This window comes from Theobroma cacao, chromosome 5 (genome assembly GCF_053813885.1).
Source record: "Theobroma cacao isolate CCN51 chromosome 5, ASM5381388v1, whole genome shotgun sequence".
NCBI classification, from domain to species: domain Eukaryota; kingdom Viridiplantae; phylum Streptophyta; class Magnoliopsida; order Malvales; family Malvaceae; genus Theobroma; species Theobroma cacao.
The window spans coordinates 22,449,233-22,456,187 of record NC_142643.1 but is presented as its reverse complement, the minus strand read 5'-3'; positions in this window follow the sequence as shown (position 1 = coordinate 22,456,187).

The following is a 6,955-nucleotide window of genomic DNA, read 5'->3' as shown; positions in this document are numbered from 1 at the left end:
TTGAATGTATACCTCGAGAAACATGAAGCGAAAGATATTCATTGAGAAGAAAAGTTCCTTTATAGTCATTCATGCCTTCGGAAGCCTTATTACTTGCTTTAAATGGTTTTATAGTTTCATAATTGATTTTCAGTTAAATTTATTTACGTTTTTGGTTAAAATAGATTATAATTGATTTTTTACCTCGAGAAACGTGAAGTGAAAGCCATCCATTGGAAAGAAAAGTTCGTTTATAGTCACTCATGCCTTTGAAAGCCTTATTACTCGCTTTAAATGGTTTCATAATCTCGTAATTGATTTTATGTTGAATTCTTTTACCTTTTTCGTTAAAATAGATTATAGTTGAATGTTTACCTCTAGAAACATGAAGCGAAAGCCATCCATTGACAAGAAAAGTCCATTTTGTAGTCCTTGATACCTTCGAAAGCCTTATTACTCGCTTTAAGTGGTTTTATAATCTGATAATTGATTTTAAGTTGAATTTTTTCACTTTTTGGTTAAAATAAATTATAATTGAATATTTTTCTCGAAAAACATAAAGCGAAAGCCATCCATTGACAAAAAAGGTCCATCTATATTCACTCATACCTTCGAAAGCCTTATTACTTGCTTTAAATGGTTTCATAATCTCGTAATTGATTTTAAGTTGAATTTTTTAACGTTTTTGGCTAAAACAGATTATAATTGAATGTTTACCTCGAGAAACATGAAGCGAAAGATATTCATTGAGAAGAAAAGTTCCTTTATAGTCATTCATGCCTTCGGAAGCCTTATTACTTGCTTTAAATGGTTTTATAGTTTCATAATTGATTTTCAGTTAAATTTATTTACGTTTTTGGTTAAAATAGATTATAATTGATTTTTTGCCTCGAGAAACGTGAAGCGACAGCCATCCATTGGAAAGAAAAATTCGTTTATAGTCACTCATGCCTTTGAAAGCCTTATTATTTTACTTTAAATGGTTGTATAATCTCCGAATTGATTTTATGTTGAATTGTTTTACCTTTTTGGTTAAAACAGATTATAGTTGAATGTTTACCTCTAAAAACATTAAGCGAAAGCCATCCATTGACAAGAAAAGTCCATTTGTAGTCCTTGATGCCTTCGAAAGCCTTATTACTCGCTTTAAGTGGTTTTATAATCTGATAATTGATTTTAAGTTGAATTTTTTCACTTTTTGGCTAAAATAAATTATAATTGAATATTTTTCTCGAAAAACATAAAGCGAAAGCCATCCATTGACAAAAAAGGTCCATCTATATTCACTCATACCTTCGAAAGCCTTATTACTTGCTTTAAATGGTTTCATAATCTCGTAATTGATTTTAAGTTTAATTTTTTAACGTTTTTGGCAAAAACAGATTATAATTGAATGTTTTCCTCGAGAAACATGAAGCGAAAGATATTCATGGAGAAGAAAAGTTCCTTTATAGTCATTCATGCCTTCGGAAGCCTTATTACTAGCTTTAAATGGTTTTATAGTTTCATAATTGATTTTCAGTTAAATTTATTTACGTTTTTGGTTAAAATAGATTATAATTGATTTTTTGCCTCGAGAAACGTGAAGCGAAAGCCATCCATTGGAAAGAAAAATTCGTTTATAGTCACTCATGCCTTTGAAAGCCTTATTATTCGCTTTAAATGGTTGTATAATCTCCGAATTGATTTTATGTTGAATTCTTTTACCTTTTTGGTTAAAACAGATTATAGTTGAATGTTTACCTCTAAAAATATGAAGCGAAAGCCATCCATTGACAAGAAAAGTCCATCTGTAATCTTTGATGCCTTCGAAAGCCTTATTACTCGCTTTAAGTGGTTTTATAATCTGATAATTGATTTTAAGTTGAATTTTTTCACTTTTTGGCTAAAATAAATTATAATTGAATATTTTTCTCGAAAAACATAAAGCGAAAACCATCCATTGACAAAAAAGATCCATTTATATTCACTCATACCTTTGAAAGCCTTATTACACTCTTTAAATGGTTTCATAATCTCGTAATTGATTTTAAGTTGAATTTTTTAGCCTTTTTTGCTAAAACAGATTATAATTGAATGTTTACCTCGAGAAACATGAAGCAAAAGATATTCATTGAGAAGAAAAGTTCCTTTATAGTCATTCATGCCTTCGGAAGCCTTATTACTAGCTTTAAATGGTTTTATAGTTTCATAATTGATTTTCAGTTTAATTTATTTATGTTTTTGGTTAAAACATATTATAATTGATTTTTTCCCTCGAGTAACGTGAAGTGAAAGCCATCCATTGGGAAGAAAAGTCCATTTATAGTCACTCATGCCTGTGAAACCCTTATTATTTGCTTTAAATGGTTGTATAATTTCAGAATTGATTTTATGTTGAATTCTTTTACCTTTTTGGTTAAAACAGATTATAATTGAATGTTTACCTCTAGAAACATGAAGCGTAAGCCATCCATTGACAAGAAAAGTCCATTTATAGTCATTGATGCCTTCGGAAGCCTTATTACTCGCTTTAAAGGGTTTCATAATCTCGTAATTGATTTTGAGTTGTATTTTTGTTGCCTTTTTGGTTAACACCGATTATAATTGAATGTTTACCTTTAGAAACCTGAAGCAAAAGCCATCCATTGACAAGAAAAGTTCATTTATAGTCATTGATGCCTTCGGAAACCCTATTACTCGCTTTAAATGGTTTCATAATCTCGTAATTGATTTTAAGTTGAATTTTTTTTACCTTTTTATTTAAAACAGATAATAATTGAATGTTTACCTCTAGAAATATGAAGTGAAAGCTATCCATTGACAAGAAAAGTCCATTTATAGTCATTGATGCGTTCGGAAGCCTTATTACTTGCTTTAAATAGTTTCATAATCTCGTAATTGATTTTAAGTTCAAATTTTTTACCTTTTTTGTTAAAACAGATTATAATTGAATGTTTACCTCTAGAAACATGAAGCGAAAGCCATCCATTGACAAGCAAAGTCCATTTGTAGTCATTGATGCCTTCGAAAGCCTTATTACTCGCTTTAAGTGGTTTTACAATCTTATAATTGATTTTAAGTTGAATTTTTTTACCTTTTTGGCTAAAATAAATTATAATTGAATATTTTTCTCGAAAAACATAAAGCGAAAGCTATCCATTGACAAAAAAAGTCCATTTATAGTCACTCATGCCTTCGAAAGCCTTATTACTTGCTTTAAATGGTTTCATAACCTCGTAATTAATTTTAAGTTGAATTGTTTTACCTTTTTGGTTAAAACAGATTATAATTGAATGTTTACCTCGAGAAACATGAAGCAAAAGATATTCATTGAGAAGAAAAGTTCCTTTATAGTCACTCATGCCTTCGAAAGCCTTATTACTTGCTTTAAATGGTTTCATAACCTCGTAATTAATTTTAAGTTGAATTTTTTTACCTTTTTGGTTAAAACAGATTATAATTTAATGTTTACCTCGAGAAACATGAAGCAAAACATATTCATTGAGAAGAAAAGTTCCTTTATAGTCACTCATGCCTTCGGAAGCCTTATTACTCGCTTTAAAGGGTTTCATAATCTCGTAATTGTTTTTAAGTTGAATTTTTTTTACCTTTTTAGTTAAAACAGATTATAATTGAATGTTTACCTCTAGAAACATGAAGCGAAAGCCATCCATTGACAAGAAAGGTCTATTCGTAGTCACTGATGCCTTTGAAAGCCTTATTACTCGCTTTAAGTGGTTTTATAATCTTGTAATTGATTTTAAGTTGAATTTATTTACCTTGATGGCTAAAATAAATTATAATTGAATATTTTTCTCGAAAAACGTGAAGTAAAAGCCATCGATTGATAAAAAAGTCCATATATAGTCACTTATGCCTTCGGAGGCCTTATTACTTGCTTTAAATGGTTTCATAATTTCGTAATTGATTTTAAGTTGAATCTTTTTACCTTTTTGGTTAAAACAAATTATAATTGAATGTTTACCTCGAGAAACATGAAGCGAAAGATATTCATTGAGAAGAAAAGTTCCTTTATAGTCATTCATGCCTTCGGAAGCCTTATTACTCGCTTTAAATGGTTTTATAGTTTCATAATTGATTTTCAGGTAAATTTATTTACGTTTTTGGTTAAAATAGATTATAATTGATTTTTTACCTTGAGAAACGTGAAGTGAAAGCCATCCATTGAAAAGAAAAGTTCGTTTATAGTCACTCATGCCTTCGAAAGCCTTATTATTCGCTTTCAATGGTTGTATAATCTCAGAATTGATTTTATGTTGAATTCTTTTACCTTTTTGGTTAAAACAGATTATAGTTGAATGTTTACCTCTAGAAACATGAAGCGAAAGCCATCCATTGACAAGAAAAGTCCATTTGTAGTCCTTGATACCTTCGAAAGCCTTATTACTCGCTTTAAGTGGTTTTATAATCTGATAATTGATTTTAAGTTGAATTTTTTCACTTTTTGGTTAAAATAAATTATAAGTGAATATTTTTCTCGAAAAACATAAAGCGAAAGCCATCCATTGACAAAAAAGGTCCATTTATATTCACTCATACCTTCGAAAGCCTTATTACTTGCATTAAATGGTTTCATAATCTCGTAATTGATTTTAAGTTGAATTTTTTAACCTTTTTTGCTAAAACAGATTATAATTGAATGTTTACCTTGAGAAACATGAAGTGAAAGATATTCATTGAGAAAAAAATATCCTTTATAGTCATTCATGCCTTCGGAAGCCTTGTTACTCGCTTTAAATGGTTTTATAGTTTCATAATTGATTTTCAGTTAAATTTATTTACGTTTTTGGATAAAATAGATTATAATTGATTTTTTGCCTCGAGAAACGTGAAGGGAAAGCCATCCACTGGAAAGAAAAGTTCGTTTATAGTCACTCATGCCTTTGAAAGCCTTATTATTCACTTTAAATGGTTGTATAATCTCGGAATTGATTTTACGTTGAATTCTTTTACCTTTTTGGTTAAAACAGATTATAGTTGAATGTTTACCTCTAGAAACATGAAGCGAAAGCCTTCCATTGACAAGAAAAGTCCATTTGTAGTTCTTGATGCCTTCGAAAGCCTTATTACTCGCTTTAAGTGGTTTTATAATCTGATAATTGATTTTAAGTTGAAGTTTTTCACTTTTTGGCTAAAATAAATTATAATTGAATATTTTTCTCGAAAAACATAAAGCGAAAGCCATCCATTGACAAAAAAGGTCCATTTATATTCACTCATACCTTCGAAAGTCTTATTACTTGCTTTAAATGGTTTCATAATCTCGTAATTGATTTTAAGTTGAATTTTTTAACCTTTTTTGCTAAAACAGATTATAATTGAATGTTTACCTCGACAAACATGAAGCGAAAGATATTCATCGAGAAGAAAAGTTCCTTTATAGTCATTCATGCCTTCGGAAGCCTTATTACTAGCTTTAAATGGTTTTATAGTTTCGTAATTGATTTTCAGTTCAATTTATTTACGTTTTTGGTTAAAACAGATTATAATTGATGTTTTGCCTGGAGAAACGTGAAGTGAAAGCCATCCATTGGGAAGAAAAGTTCTTTTATAGTCACTCATGCGTTTGAAATCCTTAGTATTCGCTTTAAATGGTTGTATAATCTCAGAATTGATTTTATGTTGAATTCTTTTACCTTTTTGGTTAAAACAGATTATAATTGATCGTTTACCTCTAGAAACATAAAACGAAAGCCATCCATTGACAAGAAAAGTCTATTTATAGTCATTGATGCCTTCGAAGCCCTATTACTCGCTTTAAATGGTTTCATAATCTCGTAATCGATTTTAAGTTGAAATTTTTTTGCCTTTTTGGTTAAAACAGATTATAATTGAATGTTTACCTCTAAAAACTTGAAGCGAAAGCCATCCATTGACAAGAAAAGTCCATTTATAGTCATTGATGCGTTCGGAAGCCTTATTACTCGTTTTAAATGGTTTCATAATCTCGTAATTGATTTTAAGTTGAATTTTTTTTGCTTTTTTGGTTAAAACAGATTATAATTGAATGTTTACCTCAAAAAACATGAAACGAAAGCCATCCATTGACAAGAAAAGTCCATTTGTAGTCACTAATACCTTCGAAAGCCTTATTATTCGCTTTAAGTGGTTTTACAATCTTATAATTGATTTTAAGTTGAATTTTTTTACCTTTTTGGCTAAAATAAATTATAACTGAATATTTTTCTCGAAAAACATGAAGTGAAAGCCATCCATTGACAAGAAAAGTCCATTTATAGTCATTGATGCCTTCAGAAGCCTTATTACTCACTTTAAATGGTTTCATAATCTTGTAATTGATTTTAAGTTGAGTTTTTATTGTCTTTTTGGTTAAAATAGATTATAATTGAATGTTTACCTTTAGAAACCTGAAGCGAAAGCCATCCATTGACAAGAAAAGTTCATTTATAGTCATTGATGCCTTCGGAAGCCCTATTACTCGCTTTCAATGGTTTCATAATCTCGTAATTGATTTTAAGTTGAATTTTTTTTACCTTTTTATTCAAAATAGATAATAATTGAATGTTTACCTCTAGAAATATGAAGTGAAAGCTATCCATTGACAAGAAAAGTCCATTTATAGTCATTGATGTGTTCGGAAGCCTTATTACTTGCTTTAAATAGTTTCATAATCTCGTAATTGATTTTAAGTTCAATTTTTTTTGCCTTTTTGGTTAAAACAGATTATAATTGAATGTTTACCTCTAGAAACATGAAGCGAAAGCCATCCATTGACAAGAAAAGTCCATTTGTAGTCATTGATGCCTTCGAAAGCCTTATTACTCGCTTTAAGTGGTTTTACAATCTTATAATTGATTTTAAGTTGAATTTTTTACCTTTTTGGCTAAAATAAATTATAATTGAATATTGTTCTCGAAAAACATGAAGCGAAAGCCATCCATTGACAAAAAAAGTCCATTTATAGTCACTCATGCCTTCGAAACCCTTATTACTTGCTTTAAATGGTTTCATA